At 38.7% G+C, this 20,209-nt stretch overlaps 1 protein-coding gene across 3 annotated transcripts in view; it reads right to left on the bottom strand.

Moving 5' to 3' along the window:
• The window catches only part of fam20cb (FAM20C golgi associated secretory pathway kinase b), a 117,697-nt gene that overhangs the window by 92,137 nt on the left and 5,351 nt on the right, over nt 1–20,209 (bottom strand). For all 3 annotated transcript variants that reach the window (XM_077502702.1, XM_077502700.1, XM_077502701.1), the window contains exon 3: nt 16,983–17,110. The gene's annotated coding sequence lies outside the window, so the exon portion shown is untranslated. The remainder of the gene's footprint in view (nt 1–16,982; nt 17,111–20,209) is intronic.

Genomic DNA, 20,209 nt, shown 5'->3' with positions numbered 1-20,209 from the left:
ACATGGTAATATACTGGACCAAAACACGCATGGCGACACATTCATCATGCTGTCCAATACGCTAAAGAGGAAGTCGGAGCATCGCATCCAGATGTGAAAAAAAGTGAGGTGGTGTTAAGTCATATCAGCACCGTGACATGACAAATATGCAACATACGCATTTGTGTGCGTCTACCATGTTTGCATTTCGTCAGGTTTTTCCTGGTCCGCAGCCAATTTATAGGAATCACCAAATAAATTAAAAGGTATACCATAAAGAAAATGTGTATTTACCATAAACTACTATTTGAATACAAAGTATCCAAAAAAACTTGTGAAGAAAAAGATATGTTACAGTCTACAGATATTGCCATCACTGCATGGCAAACTTTTGACAAGTACTAATTTGAAGAAGAACATTTGAGCTGACAAACCCGAGTCACATTTCACAGCAAAAGAGAGACACGATGTACCCTTGAAAATAATATATTTTTAACACTTCTTTGCAGTGGCGCAATAGGTGACGAAAAGAAGAGAAGGTGATTCATTTGTTCTCTCCAGTGTAACAAGTAACAGATTTCACAGGTAAGGTCTTGAAATGTACGTTTCTACCCGATGGAATGACTATATTCATCCCGAAACCAAAAAGCCAAATGTATTCATTTTTGAGTTGTTAGACAAATATTCATATCTGAATGATTAACTCGCGTTGGCTATCATAACGGCTCCACAGTTTTGCTAACGTCAACTGCAACAAAATATGGTTATTCAGCTCATAATTAAAAAAAAAAAAAATACACTTTACTTCTATTTTGTTTTCAGACTAGATGACAATTTCTGATCAACAAAAACCTGTTTGAAAAAAAAAAAAAAAAGAAGCAGTTTTTAGGTTGGCCCAAAACTGTAGATGTTGCATGTTGTTAACCACTAGCTAGCGTAATTTATTAGCATAGCTTATAATTCTCTTGAACAGAAAATTATAAACTAAATAGATGAAAATTGGGAACAAAAATACACCTTAATACTTGGGTACTGCATTTTTATTTGTTGTTTTGTTTTCAGGTTAGATGCATTTGAACAGCAGAAGCATGTGGCCTTTAGGCTAGCATAAGCGCGCATTAGCCGCAATTTTTGTCATTTTTGTGGATGACAAACAGGTTTCTTAATTAAGGAAATGAATGATACTCAAAATAGAGTACGTGTACCTGAATTCCACCACATCCGTACCTTAATTTAGTCTATTTACCGCACGCAGTCACTATATGTCTTATGCTGCTAATTTAATCCAACTATGGGTGATGAAAAGGGTGATGACCAAAGCTCTGACACAAACCAAAACAGTAAATTCACACACTCATTTCTGCTTCTTGTGATCAATTTGAGCTTTTACTATTTTTCTATCTCATCTCTCATCCATAAAAATGCTAGAAAGCAAAGTGCCATTTCTACTTTTGTGCCAACAACCCCATTAAACTGTTTTAATTCATTCAGTCAGTCGTTTGTTCCAACACGGCACATCCAATCTGCATGATCATTCATTGTCGAGTCCATTTCCAGCAGCTGTGCGCACGTACTGTACATTTGTACGAGACCAAAAAAAAAAAAAGGCCGACACGGATATAGAGCTCCGACGTTCATAAGGGAGTTACATATGATCTGATTGGTGCCTTCAGATGAGCTCTCCTTTGTAATTCTCAGGTGGCTCTCGCTGGCTGGCTTTAAACTCATTTAGAGCAGCTCTTAGGCTTTCAAAATGTAGGAAGCATAATCAATATGGCGCGGTGCTACTACATGACGAATGGCTTCAGCGTCGGGAGATAAACCACAGAGGAGAGCTCTTCATCTTTCTTGCAATAGATACCCCTCTGTAAATGATTATAACCTAATTCAGAGCAGAACATATGAACCCCCCCCCCCCCCCCCCCCAACACACACCGTAAAGGGACGGAGGCCCAGAGGCGATCAGTCAGTCAAAGGCGTTTTATTTTACTCTCCCCTCGTCCCTGCCTTCATCGACACCGCCCTCATAAAGATTTATCAAAAGCTAATTAAGCTCAAAACAATGAAATAACTCATGTCAGCTTATTGCGTGTGCCTCTTGGCAAGAGTATCCCACCCCAAAAAAAAATAAATAAATAAATCATATTTGTCACTTTGCCGTTAATGAAAACAAGTTTGCAGGCACATTTAGGTCCAATTTAATTTATATTAATTCTCTGCCAGACCTCGTTACCAGCATTATTAAACTGCAATCGGATGCAAAACAAGACAGTTGGTGGAACCTTTGCTATCATTTAACAGCTACAAGTAGCCAAAACATGTAGCAATGAAATTTTTGCATAATATACATATTTTTAATATACAGCTTTTGCAAAAAAAAAATAAAAATAAAAAATAAAATAAAAAAGATATGTACTGAATTCGGGGGAAAAAAAATAGATGTCCCGTAGTGCACCAAAAATTGTGTAGTGTGCTACTAAAATCAAATATAAAGTAGTAGCTAGCGGTGCTAAATTTGTATCTGTACACTCATGAAAGCTTGCTCAAAACATTTGATGGCAACTGCATACAAATCAGTAGCATTATCTTTGGTGCTAATGCTAGCAACATAGAACATGTCCAAAAAAAAAAAATCTAAAAAACAAACTAGTGTGCCACTAAAGTGAAATATAAATTAACAGTGCTGAATTTGTATCTGTTCAATAGAAGACTTGGTCAACAAATCAATAGCATTTGATGCTAATGCTAACAACATGGAGTACCCTAATCCTGGTTCACAAATTGAAAATTCTAAAATAAATAAGTAAATAAATAGTGTGCCACAAAAGTGAAATATAAATTAACAGTGCTGAATTTGTATCCGTTTAATAATCAAATTACGAGAATTGTATACAAATTAATAGCACGATATTTGATGCTAATGCTAACGACATCGCGTGTCCTAGCTGGTCCACAATATTTAATAAAAAATAAAAATAAAAACTGTTGTGTGCCACTAAAGGGAAATATGAATTAACAGTATTAACTGAATTTGTATCTGTTAAATAGTAACATTTTGGTAAAAAGATTTTCCGATAATTTTTATGTGACTCTTAATAGCATTATCTTTCATGCTAATGCTAACAACATGGCGTGTCCTGGCAGTCCACAAATGGCTAGTTAACATGACACTGGTATTATATTTTCCATAGTCAATAAAATACATTTTAAAACCTTTATTTTATTGGTCAACTTTTACAAAGTGTTACATGAATGACAAAACGATCCAAATGAAAACTTCTGAGAGCAACTGCTGATATTTTTTTCCAAGTCTTCCTGCTGACTGCGCAGATTCAACGACGGTGAAGACGAATAGCGGGAGACAACTTGATCTATTGCTTTACTATCATACTGAACTGGCATAATACACTTTTTAAAAAAAAAAAAAAAAAGATATTTTGACAGGTAACAAAGGCAAAAACTGGCTGATAAGAAGGAACCATTAAGGAATTGCATTTATCAGGCTGGCTGTGTTGACGTGCGACACCACGCCGTCGTAGCTAACTAGGACACTGGAAAACGTGTCATACTAAGCATCTTTGCATGCAATGTGTAAAAGATGCCACATTCGAGGTTAATTCACGCCGTTTATGTCAAGTGCTATTACTTTTTTTTTCCATGTCAGGAAGAAAAGTAGCTGCCTTGTGCAAACAAACGTCACAAACTGACTGAGCTGATATGCTGCATTTTAAAATAGACATATTACAGAATATTTAGTTTTTAATTTCTCATGTAGCATAAAGATATATTTGAGGGATTTAGGATTTTTTTTTTTTTTTTTTTTTTTTTTTTTTAAACCTGTGTGAACTGCAATCATGACTGACTGAATGTACGCCGTCACTATACTGTACTATAATTTCAAAACAATTGCCGTCAGTTATACGCAGATTTCCGGCTATTTGTGGGCCAGCCCTAAATTATGGAGCTCAACTGGAATCATATTGTTCCAGAAAATAACACAAATGCAAATGGAAGTCGGCAACACTTTGCATGTATGAGTTCCAGACATGTTAAATCGACCTGTTTTGCATATATATTGTTCCCAGAATGAAAAAAAAAAAAAAAAAAAAAAAAGGATGTTTCTATCTGTTTCCGTTTTGCACCAATTAGCATTAGAAGCGAGCTAAGTTTCATCAGTTTTCACAAATCTATTTAAAATTGTAATTTAGCCTTTTTTTCTACACGGCCCTGGTTGATCTCGTTTGCTCTGCTGCCACCTGCTGGCCGTTTGTGTAATAACTACCATTTCTGCAACCGTTCTTTGCAGTTGAGAGGCTGCATCAAAGCCTTTTGTATGCTCTAGCATTAAAAAAAACAAACGTATAAATACGTCTTTGGGACACCTACATTAAAAAAACATATTTACACGTTATTGGGAGCAAATGAGTTAATTGGTCCAACGTTACAAATTTTTTACCTTACAAAATCGTCTCGCGGGCCGGATTAAACCACTTTGTGGGCCTAATCCGGCCCGCGGGCACCCCTGGATCTAATTGTGCCGTGACATTCACGTTAAAGTGCTGTACCTTCCTATAAGTCATGTCAGATATTCAAGGTGAAAAGCTGTGATAATCGGGGCGAGGGATGCGGCCATAGCAAAAAGTGGATTTTACACTGGAATTGGGGAATGCATGAATAGCATTTTTCGACTTCCAATACACTTTGTAAAGCATTTGTTGCGGCGACATGCATTTCTCACTGGGATCATGTTCAGCAAAGCATCTCGACGCCGTCTATAAATATTCACACCCACAAGCCCACGGGGGTCACGTCGGGGTGGCAGCCAGGCAGCGCTTATTCAAACAGCGTTTTGCGAAAGGTTGATGCAGGTCATGTTGACGGAGCGACCCCGATGCCGCTCTCATTTCTTCTCAACGTAAGATTTGAGCGCTCCCCGCAAAGCTCCCCTTTTCTCATGCATCTTCCCCGGCTTGGAACCTTCTTTTAACACGCTGCCGCCGGGATGAATGGCGGGCTTACGAGATACAACTTTTCAATGCAATCGTTTTTGCCCTACTAAGGCTGGCTTTAGATGAAAAGCATTACTTGTATGCGATGCAAATATGGCCCAGGATACATGCAAAATGTTAAAGAAAAAAAAAAGTTAATATTTGCTCACTATGGAAAATGTTTCACTTTGGGGTGTACTCACTTTTGTTTCCAATACCAACATTCACTCATTTGCTCCCAATAACATGTAAATACTTTTTTTTTAAAGTGTCCCAAAGACGTATTTATACGTTTTTTTTGTTTTTTTTTGCTAGAGCAAACAGAACCCTTTGATTCAGCCTCTCAACTGCAAAGAACGGTTGCAGAAATGGTAGTTATTACACAAACGGCCAGCAGGTGGCAGCAGAGCAAAGGAGATCAACCAGGGCCATGTAGAAAAAAAAAAGAGCTCAATTACAATTTTAAATAGCTCACTTCTAATGCTAATTGCTGCAAAACGGAAACAGAAAGAAATACTTTTTTTTTCCTGATGAAAGTAGAGACTTTAATCTTTCGTTTGATAGGTTCCATGCTTTTATAGTAATAGAAAACAATATTCTGTAGGCCTTGCAAAATCAGTCAAAATTCAGTAAAACAGCCGGGAGCGAACGGGATTGCTTCTGTGAAAATGGCGGTGAGTGAATGAGTTTTAATGGCTGTGTGTCAAGTAATTTTGAGCAATGTGCAAACCCATTTTGGTCTGCAAAATGGGGGGGAAAAAAAATTCCAATGCAGCCATTTTTTCACCTTTACACGTGCATGTTTCGCATTAACATGCTTCATTAACCTTCCTCAAACTCAATTTCCTCCCTGCATGCTCATAGTGCATATTCTACACCCTAATAATTGTCCACAGCACTATTTACATTCTTTCACATCTGTGTAAATATATGATTAACATTTTTTTTTTTTTTTTTTTTTTTAACATGGAGCCGACCTCATTCGCCATCTGTGGCGTACCTCACGTAACCCGGCACTTTGACGGTGAGAGCCCAGAGGTCAGGACAGGTGAGTGGACAGCAATCAGCCGCTTTGATGACTCCCTAAACCACTACACAGCAACCAATTTAGCACAGGGGGGTAGCGGCGAATGTATTAACCCTGTAGTCTGTGCGGGGAATTGGATACGTGAGGAAGGATGTAATGCGGGGTTCTCTGTTGTTGAAGTTACGTGATATGTGCACTCTTCTTAAGGAAATTGTAATCAGTGATTTTGTGACATCTTCAAGACCAGACCGTTTTGAGAACAGCAGTTTTTGGTATGTGCAATATGCGTGTCGGCACAGGTTAGCAATGCGATGTGAAATGGTGTTCAGGTTTTACAAAGTAAATGGAACACGAAAAGAATATTAACCTTACTTAGTTCTTCTTCCAAAAAAAAAAAAAAAAAAAGTAGTTAAAACATGCATAACTACAACTATATGGAAGACAACTACTTCAACAAACATATTTGCACGTTTAGTATTATTTGGAGATTATTGTGCTATGGCGTGAAAAGGCAGAATATGAGGGATTATTTTTTTTTGACTCGACAGCCAGCGAGTGGGTGGTTTCGCGCAGTGGCCACACTGTAGAGTGCCTCGTTGTCTGCTGTGAGTGGATGCATGTCACACAGACTATTAAAATAGTGTGGGAAACATGTTTGTCTTTTTTTTATTTTATTTTTTTATGTCTGACTTGATAGCCATCACTTGGACAAAAGCTTTGGGCTAGCATGTCCACTGTAGAGTGCCTCGTTGTTGGCCATGAACGCTTGCACAAACTGGAATTACAAACAGATGTGCTGCTTTTAATATCGTGACATGACGATGATATTGTGGCATTTCAGTTATCGTTACATCCCTACATATAACGGAGTGTGGTGTTCCACAAGGCTCAATTCTAGGGCCTCTGATGTTTTCATTGTATCTGCTGGCCCGATGTTCAAAACAGGTTGTCTTAAAGTGCTCTATCAATATAGAGTTGAGTTGATTGTGCTTTGAGTTATTTTGAACGAACAATACATTTATACGTTGTACACTGACTAATTCTCATCGAGTCAAAGTGTTCTTCGGTGTCGTCCCATGAAAATATCAAGCAGTCAAAATTTGACACAAAGCCTCCTCTCACCCCAAAGAGGAAGCGGATTGAAGCGCAATGAAAAAAATCTAAGGAAGTGCCCAATTTCTGTGCAAATCCAAAATGAATTTTCAAACTTGCACATGGCAAGTTGAGAAACGTCGTCATGATGATAAACACATGCCGATTAAAACATCTACAGTACGGAGACTCAATCAGCCTTCCTGGTGGAGAGAAGTATCTTGGAGAGTGTCACTGACTAATTCCCAGCGTTGGATTTGTTATATTGGCACATAATTCAAAGCGACTGTACGCATGTCATGAATCCGTAAGTGTTCCTGCCTTGGGACGGCGCCGGAGCAAGGTGACCCTGGGCTGTGTTCTTCATCATCACCCGGCGTGGATGAGGTTAAGACTGGAAATTGGTGCGACTGTGAAGTGAATGCGTGATGGCGTCCCCTCCTTCCTCCTTCCTCCAGCGAGCGCCGGACTGCCCTCTTTTGTTTCCCTTTGACGCAATCTCGCCTCGCCTACCTTTTGTCCTCTTTGTCATTCACTGGCTCGCTTTTGCGGCACATCTCTGTCATGTAACAGCTACTTCAGCATGTTGATAATGGGATTTATTTAAATAGGGCCCTCTCAATATTGAGGGGTGACATCATTTATTTTATTAAAGCATTCTTCTTCGCTGCTCTAGTTTTTTGGTGGATAGACCAAGAATCAGACTTTTCCCCCAAAGTCGTATTTCACAAATGATCTAAGTTTGAACATATAGAGCAGTGGTGTACAAACTACGGCCCGGGGGCCATTTGCGGCCCGCCAACCATTTTTTTAGTTGTGCTAAAAATGGCATTTGACTCAGTTCAAATAAAATAAAAACAAAAATGTTTGGAGATGGTCAAAGTAAGAAGGGAGGATGTCGAAAAACACAGGTGCTATTAAAGGTTATTTTAGTTAACTAAAACTAACAAAAAAAAACCTCAAATTCAAAACTACAATTTTGTGAATGAAATAAGATAAAAACGAAGATGCTTTTCAAAAAAGAAAACTGAAACTACATTTTATGTTTACAAAACTAAAAATAAAACTAATTACAGTATAGATAAAATGTCCTTCGTTTTTTTACTCCTATCTTTAATGTAATATTAAACAGTATATAAATTAACAAGTTAGCGTTCCATACAGAAAAGCTAAAGAATGAAAAATCCTTTGTGCATTGAGAATAAGGAAAACGAGTCTCACACAGAGGCGAGCTTTGCTTCTCACCACAAAAACACTTGTTGGCTCATTAGGAGACAAGGATTCGCGACTCTTGTTAGGCTTATTAAACCGCCACGTGTAATTAGCCGCTTGCATTGCGGATCGTTTGCAGCATCGCAAGGATGAAAGGTACAGTGCGAGCAAGCTACACTCAGATACTGTAATGATATTTTCCTTTGCAACAGCAACTTCAAGATTGCCATGGAAACAAACCAGAAAGCCAAAAGTAGCCCACTTTGACTTTTTTTTTTTTTTCCCTCTCCCCAAAAGTCAAACGGGCAAAGTTAAGCACTAACGCACACAATCCAAATGCAGACATTAAACAAGTATTACGCGTTTTTTGTTTTGCTTATCATGCGTGTCAGTACGTTCACGGTTTAAGTCATTAGGAAAAACGGCGAAACAATCTCAAAAATCAATCAAACGAAGCAATCAAGCAAATGAAAGTAATTATAGCACGTGAAAGAGATTAGAAACGTAGAGTGGGTAGTGAGTGGAAAGCAGTTAATGTTGTCAAAAGGACAGGAATCAAAAGCAAACAAAACATGGTGGCGTTCAAAAGCAGTTGTAATTAAAGTGTAAGTGAAATTGCATTTTTAGCAAATTTTTAGCATATTTATTCATGTCAAACAGCTATAGGTATTTAGTAATAACTTGGGGTGTGAATTGCCTAGTATCTGATGATTCAATCCGTATCACGATTCGATTCCGATTAATCCCGATATGAATTTATAAGTCGATTGTTGCGATTTTTTTTACTCAAATTTAGAAAATACTATTCAGTAAACTGTACACAGGTTATAATCTGTTTCATGTTTGAACAGCACCGAAATAAAATATTAAGGCTTAATGTTCCATTCATTTAACATTCTTCCATGCTTCAGGTGTAAATCCTAATCCTAAGTAAGACGTTTTGTTGAATATTTTTCCATCAAAAATGGATGTTTAACTCTTTTTACTGCCACAGGTTATCAAAAAAAAACAACTTTGAAATGACAAAGGCTTTGATCATTCACGAAAAGAGACAATGCTTTCATCTGCTGGCCATAGTTAGTGTTTTTGATTCCACAACCCATTGACCGGGCAGCTCTGCACTTCAACGTTGCACTGAGGGGGAAAAAAAAATAAATAAAAAAAAATAAATAAAAAAAAATACAATAAAAAAACGTAGGCGGTCAGAGTTAAAAATCGATTCGGCTGCCTATTGAATCGATTCGAGAATTGCGAGCTGTAATATGACGATATATTGCCGAAACGATTTATTTTTTTTTTTAACACCCCTAGTAATAACCTAGCTATTTTGTCTTTCATTCTATGGAAATAAAGTATACACACACAAAAAAAAAAATAACATGCCAATACGATGCACGTTGTACTGAAAAATATTATGCATAGAAAAACAAACTTCCAATAAAAAAAAAGATGCTACAAGAAACACCTCTCACTAGTTTGACACAATCGACTTGATTCCCAAATCTTTCTGCCGTTGAACGCGTTTGCATGCGCGCGTGCGAGGGAGAGCGAGCAAACGAGCCAATGAGATGATATCAAAAGAAGGGAAAAATAACACGATTCGCTGCACAGTAATTAGAGATGGGGGGCGAGATGAAAAGCGAGGATTTGCTCTTTTGACACGGTTCACCCACAGAGAGAGACAAATGCGATCGAAATGTCATCCGGCCCTTTCACATGTCGGAGCGCGCGCTGGGAATTCGTTACTTTGCAACTATTTACATCCCAGTTCCGTAATCAGAAACACGGCAAGGAGACGCGCTGAAGAAGTTCGCAAGGAGACGAGCCAAATTATTTTCCGTGCTCAAACAGCGTCCAGTGTTGATTATTCTGAACTGATGCGCGAGTCTCATTATTATATATGACAAAGATTGAAAACTATCGGCTTTATCTCCTTATCCTCCTTGGACTTGGAGGCTCGAGCTATCAGAGCGCACATCAGTAATTACTGCAGGTTGTCAACAATTTATAACTGGAGGTCTCGCCGGCGAATGTGTACACTCACAACAACAACACAAAAAAAAAAAAAAAAAAAAAAAAAACTTACACCAATGCGGAGGGCTCCAAAAAGTGTCAAGAAGATCAGCGTGCATTACCTCCTCTGTCCTTGGTGATAAGAGCAAGTGAAGGAAGAAACATTGAGGCTTGGAGAGTCAGCAAATTGCTTGGGAGAAACGATTTGTTTTTCGATTACAAACTGCATTTCATTTTGAAATGCGGAAAAACAAAGTAGCCATGCATTGGGATCAATCGAGGACGTCAAAGCATGTGAGGAGAATTAGTTTAAGGGGCAGCAGAATTCTCAACGCTTGGTAGCTCTATTCAAATTCAGATGACTTTATTGATCCCAAAAAAGGGCAATTCCCCAAGACACAACAGTCGAAGAAATTTGAGGGGAAAAAACATGAACAATAGGGGGAGACGGAACGGGAAGCCTAGTTGCTTGCTTGCCTGCCTTTTAGCGCCTCAAGGTTGTTAGATTTAAAAAAACAAAAAAAAAAAACAAGGGAAAAACAATTGAAAAGACAAGGCTCAAGCTCATGGGGGGGCACAGTATGAACTTGGAAAAAAAAAGGAAGCCTCATGGCTTGCTTGCCTTTTAGCACCTCAGGGTTGTTAGATTTAAAAAAAAAAAAAAAAAAAAAGGCTCGAGCTCATGGGGGGCATAGTGTGAACCTGGAAACAAAAAAAAAACCTCCGCACATAACGCCACATAATAAAAGATGTTACAACAAAATGAGATGTGCACATGTAGGTGGGGGGGGGGGAGCAGGGTTGGGGAGAAACCCTCTCGACAGCACACCTGGGCCATCACAGGATCACAGGAAAAAGGAAGGTGTAGGAGATCCAACAAAAGCGGTGTAACGTGCCTTTTTTGCTGCAAGATATAACTAATGACAAAAATGTCAGGAAAAGCCACCTAGAACATCTAAACTTAATCAGAGGCACTAAATGGTAGCATGTGTGCCAACTCATTTAACATGAGTATGAATGTGATCGGATTTGTATGAATACAGCTACATTCCCAGTTTTAAGTGGGTGTGCACACTTATGCAACCATGTCATAGTTTTTCATTTTTACTTCACTGTACAAGATTTATTTATTTTTTTCAAATTAGGTTGCATTAATGGTGGCAAAAAGTTCTTAAATGTTTAATCTTGGTGTCAGTTTCTATATCAAACACCTGGCATTTGAACAGGGGTGTGTATACTTTTTATACTGGCTTAAAATTGAAGGAATAATCGGTTAAGAAGAGTTTTATTGGCATGCTAGTCGCATTATTAAACGTATTGGCCACAGAGGTATTTTGCTAGTCGAAGTACGTTTTGCTCTGACCAATCAGAGGACAGAAAAACGCTGACGTTATTTTGGGCCAGCTTACCTTTAGGCAAAGTTGAAATCTGATTGGTTGATGAGAAAGTTCCATTGGCTAATATAGTTCAAGATACATTATATTGGTCTGAATATTCTGGGTAGCACAGAGGTTGAAATCTGATTGGACGAAAACAAAAACAAAAAATAAAAAAAATTAATGCTACAAAACGAACAGACTTGAGTAGAAATGATAATTATTATATGAATATAAGTACAGCAAATATTAGAATTTAGCCTCAACTCCCCAGTCCACTGTCAGCAGCTCATCAAAATAGTTGCGCAAACACGGCCATCCATCATCGAACCGTGGCGGTCACCTCGCAAGTCACCTCTCCGTAGTTTTACACCTCCCGCGGCGCGCGCACAAAAAAAAAAAAAAAAAAAAAAAAAAGTGACACGGCAACACACAAAGCCATAGCGCTGAAATGTGATTTATGGAAAGTGACAAGAGCATCAGTGTTTTTAATTATTAACCGGGGAGGAGTCGACGACGGGAGTCAATCCTCCCACAAAATGTAATGAGGTTATTTTGTTGCCGCCAAAAAAAAAAGCTCCTAAACGGTGATTCATTTGATATTTTACGAAAAGGCTGCGGCAAGATAAAAAGTAGATAAGGGAGGCCGTTTCCAAGTCATCCTTTGACATTGACCCGCTTCGCACAAACATGCACGCGAGGCACCATTTCGTTCCTCAGCCAACCTTACAAGCGCTTCGGCGAAGATACTGTCACGACGACAGAAGTTAAGGGTCGCGAGGCGTTGCTGAGGTCGACCTCATGTTAAATTGCATTGCAAGCCAGGGCTGGAAAAAGCATTACAAGTTAAAACGCTTTTGGAGCCTGTATACTTTTTTTTTTTTTATGTCTTTAAAAAACAACTTCATATACTGAAGTTCAAAATTGCCAAATTGATCTTTAAACTTTTCAGCGAGCTAGAAACGAACATTTATCTTTGTTTTTTGTTTTTTTTTTTTTTTTTTGCTTTGTGGCGCAACTTTTTATTAACACCCAATTGTTTTCTTTGCTAAAGAAGGTTTCTATTACTTCTGTTTGCAAACTTTTTAATTGTTTTGTGGATTGCAATAGGCGATAGCCGCTGCTATATCCAAACAAGAATAGCAGAACTGTTTTGTTTTTGTTTGATGGTAATAATGCTCAGTTTTGACTGACGAGAAAAAATGCAAATGAATTATGCTATCAAAAGAGAGGTATTAAATTATTTTTTTTTCATGGGATAAATACTGAAGAAATGACAATAAAAAGTAGTCATTGTACAACTTAAACAGCATAAATTTGTTTCCTCAAAATAACTCAAAATGCAGCCATTAATAGCTAAATCCCTGGCAACAAGTGTCATGACTAGGGTCATGCGTACTGTCGTGAATAGGGTCATGCAAGGGTTATGTTTGGGTCATGACCATGAGAGGTCAAGTGTCTGTTTTGAACTGATGGAACCAAGCATCTAGTTTCAACTGGTCTTAAGCTATGTGATGTCAGGAATTTTTTACCCCTTTCTCGTCAACAGCCAATCAGATAATACGATGTCAGTCCTGTTACCCACATGTTTAGCCCACAGCCAATCAGATCGATTCGTTGTCTACATAAGCCGGTCTGAGAAGTGTGCGTTTTTGTCGGATTATTACCTCTGTTCCTCTGTGCACCCGCACAGCCCAAGTTAGCTTAGAGTCTCGTGATTCTCGATACATTCTCGTTGATTCTCGTCTCGTCAAGTTTGTTCTACGCCTCTCGATGTTACGCGAATAAAGAGTTAAAATCTTATTTGTGTCTGCGTTTTTGGGATCCAACCCCAGAACATAACAAAAGTGAGTAGAACCCAAGTGAAAATATTCAAATTTAAAAAAAAAAAAAAAAAAAAAAAAAAAAAAAGAAGAAAGCATGCAATTTTTTTTTTTTTTTTTACATACTTTGTCCTTCACTCCCAAAAACGTATTTCCCAGATATCTCCCAGGTTAGCCTAGCGCTAGCTAGGTGGTACGAACGTGGATGGACTACAAACTTCCAACTCCCAAAACCGAAACAGGTTCTGCCATTGGCCAGGCAACAGCGAGGAATCCTGGAGGTTAAAGTGAGTTCTTTTAAACTAAAAAGCATCCAATCCCAAAGACGTGTAAAAACGTTTTAAAATACTTTGTCCTTCCCTCCCTTTTTTGTTGTTGTTTGTTTTTATTTTTAATGCTAGAGAATACAGAAGGACTTTGATACAGCTTCGGACATGAAGAGGGCGTTGAAAGCAATGGTAGTTATTACAAAAAAATGGCCAGCAGGTGGCAGCAGAGTATAAGAGCTCAGCCAGGGCCATGTTGCAACAAGCTCTTTTTGCCAGTGTTTTCAAAAGATTTATGAATAATGATGAAACTTAGTGCTTATCACATTATCACAGCTTGTCACATTAAACCCTTTTCACACTGCACTTAGTGGTAAAGAGTCATGCGAAGGAAACATTCACATGGTCTGTACCCAAGCGCCATCATATATCTCATTAGCATGTTACAAGATGCCCCGCCCACAAAGTCTACCGTGAAAAAAAAAATAAAAAATAAAAAAGCGAGCAGGAATTTCATCCCTGCCCGTGTCAGATCGCGCCACCATCTTACTTGTTTATAGCGGCGAATGCATCACCAAACCAAATTAAAAGTCATATCTACGTGCTCCAGGCTCCCCCAGTATGACTTTTTCCAATCAGGAGGAGAATAACTTAGCATAAACAGTGGGGTTGCATTACCATCACAGGAGGCTGCAGCAAGGACAAGAACAAATATTGCATATTCATAATCTGCTTTGCCCAGGAAAAATCATGTGGGCTTGTGCGGAAGCTTTCACCGATAAAGCTTTAAAAATAAATAAATACATTTTTCCTCCACATTTTAAGCGACGGCAATTCCAATACCATCCAGCTGACTTCACTCGTCAAAACAATGCGGCATTTTTGTGGGAATGCAAAGAATTTTCCTGCTATACTGACACGTTATGTTGCAATTTGCTTTCGGATTTAGACTTTGGCAAAAAAAATCAAAATAAATAAATAATAATAATAATAGTGTGGTTCATTCTAGAAAAGGTTTCATATGATCTATTGTCAGTCCAAAACATTACCCACACAAATTCTAGCTGAAGCCTTAAAAAAAACAAAAAAACAACAACACCTTTATAGTGCTTACTGGTAAGAATTTTCATCTTTCCCACAACTGTGATGACATTTCTGCTCACGAATATAATGCCAAATTATTACCAATGATATATGATGCTACCAGTGCTCTCTCTCTAAAATAACCCGTAACAGGTGACATGGGCAGCTAACCCAACACTGCAATTATAAAACAAGGTGTTAAAAACTAGCCATACGACGAGTAGGTATCGGTTGGTTACCGGTTTACTGTGGTTTTAAAAAGTTTCGATAACTAGTGTTGGGCAGGTTGCCCAAAAAAAGTAACCAGTTATAGTTACAAATTACTTATTAGAAATAATTCAGTTAGCAACACAATTACTGCTTTGGAAAAGTAATTAGTTACTCAGCAAAGTAACTATACTAGGAATCACGTTGCACTCAAATTGGGGAAGTAATTAATCCGATTACCCCGTTACTAGAAAATTAACGTTAATGCTTTTATTCCCAACTCTCTTAATAAATACCATTGAGGAAATGAGCCACCCCTTTGAAGTTAATGAGATTCTAGTCGCTTTTTTTTTTTTTTTGTCCTTCACAGTGAGCGCAGAGGTGACAGAGAGCAACTGCGCTAATGCCAGATTACCCAACGAATGCCTTGTTGCACTATTTTAATGTGGATTGTCCTGAAAACATAAAATAAAAAAAAATAAAAAATAAAAAATGGTGCCACCGTGCACTAGTTAGCCACAAGGACAACATGAGTAGTCCGCAGGTGTGCTCTAAAAATAGCAAACAGGTGATTGAACACCATTATTAAAAAAATAAATCAATTAATAAATAATAAATAATACATACATAATATATTGCTTAATAGTAAGAAAAAGTTTGTATAAAGTTGTTTTTTTTAAAAGTACATTTGAGAAAAGCATACCAGTGCTTGGACCTAAAATTGATATTGAAAAATTGCTCAAATCGCTTTTCCTTAGGCAAACATCCCTTGTTAGATTTAATGTACATTTTAGCACATGTATTGCTTTGGTTATGAAAATGTAATTTTAATTTACGATCGGTCTGGCATGTTATCCACCATGGTGTCTATTTTAATGGACATTTATTTGTGGATTGTGGCTGAATGTGCATGATGGTGGGGGGGGGGTAATCATCTCCAAGCTTTCCTCACTACCCACACACTGGGAGGTGGAAATTTGCCATCAACCACTCAGAAGTTACATTAAGAAAAAAAAAAATCATTTCCTGTTGTCAATTATAAGCAGCATGCCCATGTGTTGACTTGTTTGCAATTGCGGCACAGTTGCAAAAAATAAATAAATAAATAAATAAAAAAAAAATAAATAAAAAATTGACCCAAGGCACATTGAACAAAAACAAGAATCTATTTTGCAGTTTTATTCGTTTCATGTGGAGCTGCGGCGCTGCTTGCAAAACAATATTTGTGTTCATTAGTTTATTAACATCAGCAAAGGCGTCTAACGGCGTGCGCATGAGGGGCCCCACAAACGGAGGCTTGGATGATTTACGATCAAGTCGTTTCATTGACGATTGTCGGCTTTAAGGCAGACAATCTCGCCCGTGCGCTCATCCTTTTTAAGCTCTCCTTCGTCCCTCTTTCTTGTTGCTGTCAGGACGCATTAGGGCGTTGTTAACAAGCGACTTCAATTAGGATCCCCTGCCGTCACACCCAGGTGCGGGTAATGAGGTGAGGAGACGCAAAATTGGGCTCCTCCTCCAATTTCTCCATGCACGTTTATTGCCAAGAAAAAAAAAAGAAAAAAAAAAGAAAAAAAAACATCGCGAGACAAGCTTTCACGACAACTGGTTTCCGCGCGCAACGATGCGCCGACAAGCCTAACGATATGGAAATCGAAGCGAGACGGAGCCTCTCAAAGGCATCTGTGAGACGCGAGGCCCCCCCCACCGGCGGCTGACGGGGTGCGATCCACTATCGTCCCCCGGTGGCCTCGCCGCTAAAATAGGTGGTCTCCCTCCACTGGAGGCGGAAATGAAGCTCGCCTCACGTCCACTCGCACGGATCCGAGGCGGCTTGACAACAAACGCAAAGTTCCCAAAAAAAAATAAAAATAAAAAATGATCGATTGGAGTCTGATTTTATTGAATGCAATTACCTGTGATTCTTTCAGAGACCGGAAGAGCAGCAGAGTCAGCGCAGTTTTTTTTTCTCCGCTCTTCATCACCGTCCATCAAGTCACTGGGGCTTGGCGGAGTAGCGCCATCACAATTGATAGCCAGCTGTCTACAATGACGTTTTGGAAAGAAGAAAAAAAAAAAAAAAACAAGTGTGATTAACATCTCGACTTGCTGCTTCAGCATGTTTCAGAGTTTTCTTGAGACAAAATTGAACGTTCCAAACGGCTAACAAGACTTGCTAGTCTGCTGCCTTGTTAGGTCACACGCTTAGCTAGCTAATGTAGCTATACTTAAAATGGGAAGCTAAGTAAAAAATGTTCTTCACGATATGACTAATAATGCATCAAATTTATATAGCACCTTTTCTGGACACTCAAAAGATGCTTTACAACGGATACGTTATTCATTCACACTCTGGTGGCGCTAAGCTACCTAAAAGTAGCCACAGGGGAAAAAATAAATAAATAAATAATAAAAAAAATAAAAAATGTATGTTTCTATCCGTTGCAGCAATTAGCATTAGAAGAGAGCTAAGTTTCATCAGTTTTCACAAATCTATTTAAAATTCAAAGTAATTTAGCTTTTTTTTCTAGATGGCCCTGGTTGATCTCCTTTGCTCTGCTGCCACCTGCTGGCCGTTTGTGTAATAACTACCATTTATGCAACCGTTCTTTGTAGTTGAGAGGCTGCATCAAAGCCTTCTGTATGCTCTAGCATAAAAAAACAAAAACAAACAAAAACGTATAAATACGTCTTTGGGACACTTAAAACATAAAAACGTATTTACACGTTATTGGGAGCAAATGAGTTAATGCAGTAATTTTTTTATGATTAATCAATGAGTTAACGCTTTAACTTTCACATCACTAAAAAGAAATAATTATACAATGTACAAGTAGACAAACGAGTACTGAACATGAAAATCTTGTGTGCGCGCTTCGATTCCATGCGAAGCTCTGCGCTGTCAAAAAATGTAATTACGATGAGATCAATCCCCTGACAAGGATGAGGTGCCGAAAAAAAAAGTCTCCTTGGAAACTAATTGGACATACTGGCCAAGTTCCAGCATGTTGTTGTGGAGCAGATGGGGTCCCCCCGTAAGTTGCACCTGGTGCTTTGTCTCCACTTTCAAATGAGCTCGGGCCTTCAAAGCCGCGTGGCTCCTTGCCTTGCTGGCAGGCAACTCCCAAGCGAGACGAGTGAGTCGGCGTCTGACTGACTACACCCCCCCACCCCCACCCCTAAGCCTCCATCTCAGGTACATCCTTCATTCTCTCCGCAATCCGCTCCCCACTCAAGCAGCTGTCAAGGTGAGGCACTTTTACACAGCGAGGCTCCAATGCCCTTGTCCAATTTCACTTTGGAGTGAAGCTGGGCTGAACGTGCCAATCCTGATATTACCAAACAAATTAAATCACGTTTCTCGGATGCAGGCAGGGAGAGCGAGGGAGAGGATGCAACGGAGCGCTGGGGGTCGAGTGGTGGGTTGTTGTTGTCAACCGGGCTCAGCGGCTTTCCGCGAGCGGTCTGATGAGGACATAAGCGGCGGGGAGGCATCACGATCGCTCCGCTGCGTGGCGGCGAACACGCCATCGTGACCTGCTACGTACGAAGGCCTGATAAGAAACGAAGTCGCCGCAAGTGCGGAGCAAACAGGAACCACGGCAGTTTTCCTGAAAACAAACATGACTTCACTAACATGCACGTCAGCATTTTTTTGCTGAGAGTCAAGAATGCTCGAAGATGCAAAAATAAAAAATTAAATAAAACGCTCTCAGCATGTAAAAGGGGTCCAATCAGATTGCTCTGATATCATTTAAAAAGACAACTTGCATTTTTTTGGGGCTAAAATGGTAATTTGAGTTGGAACAACTTCAATTTTCATGCACAGTATGCAACAAATATCTTTTTGTTTTGCACAAATAATTTTTAATTATAATTTCTTACATAATAAAGAGTAATTGTTTTTATATTAAATCAAGTATGGGCATGACCATCAATTACCTGAAATGGGGAAAAAAGAAAGAAAAAAGAAAAAAAAACACTGAAACGTGTTCCTCCTATTCTAATACATGCATTGTTTTTCAATTGTTTTAATATTACCTACATAGAAAATATGACGACAATTGAAAGATAACGGTGCATAATATTTGACGAGGTTTAGTTTACTTTGAGACTCTACATGTAACTACAAATAATTATTAGCTAGCTTTTCTATTCTATTTTACTGAACTAACTAGTTTAGTGTGCTAACTCTTGTAGTCAGCGAAGGAGCTAACTATTGCAGTTAGCCAAGTAGCTAACTATTGCAGTTAGCCAAGTAGCTAACTATTGCAGTTAGCCAAGTAGCTAACTATTGCAGTCAGCAAAGTAGCTAATAATGCTGCCTTCATGTGGTATCGTAATTATGGTAAATACCACATTACATGTGAACGCCCCCTCGTGTCTTATTTTCTACCGGAGAACTGGGAATTTATTTTGATAACCCGAGTTTCAGAGTCGAGAGAACTTTTCGGGTTAAGGGCGTTAACGTCCGGTGGCACAACAGGCTGTTTTAGAATCTACACAATTACGTGGCACACAATTTTGCTATAACAACAAAAATCACATGAACAGAACTCGGTCGTAATTAGGAGTTTGAGTGGCAACAATTCTTTCCCATAGCCGTTAGCCAAGTAGCTAGCTATTGTTTAGCTAAGTAGCTAACTAATGTAGTAGTTAGCCAAGCAGTGCACTATTGTAGTTAAATAGTGCATTATTGTAGTTTTCTAAGTAGCTAATTATTGTATGTAGTTAGCGAAGTAGCTAACTATTAACTTTAATCTCTTTTCAAGTTTCAACATTGGCGGAGAGCGCACAAGGATTTGTGAATGGCAAGTAATAACACTTATAAGGGCGTTAACGTCCGCTAGCACAGCAGCCCGTTTTAGAATCTACATAATTTACATGGCACACAATTTTGCTATCACAAAATCACGTGAACAGAACTCGGTCGCAATTAGTTTTCGAGTGGCAACGATTCTTTCCCATAGCCGTTAGCCAAGTAGCTAGTTATTGTTGAGCTAAGTAGCCAACTAGTGTAGTAGTTAGCCAACTAGTACACTATTGTAGCTAAATAGTACATTATTGTAGTTTTCTAAGTAGCTAATTATTGTATGTAGTTAGCGAAGTAGCTAACTATTAACTTTAATCTCAAGCCCCCCCC

Source organism: Festucalex cinctus, chromosome 17, assembly GCF_051991245.1.
Source record: "Festucalex cinctus isolate MCC-2025b chromosome 17, RoL_Fcin_1.0, whole genome shotgun sequence".
NCBI lineage: Eukaryota > Metazoa > Chordata > Actinopteri > Syngnathiformes > Syngnathidae > Festucalex > Festucalex cinctus.
This window is presented reverse-complemented; position numbering and strand designations above follow the sequence as displayed.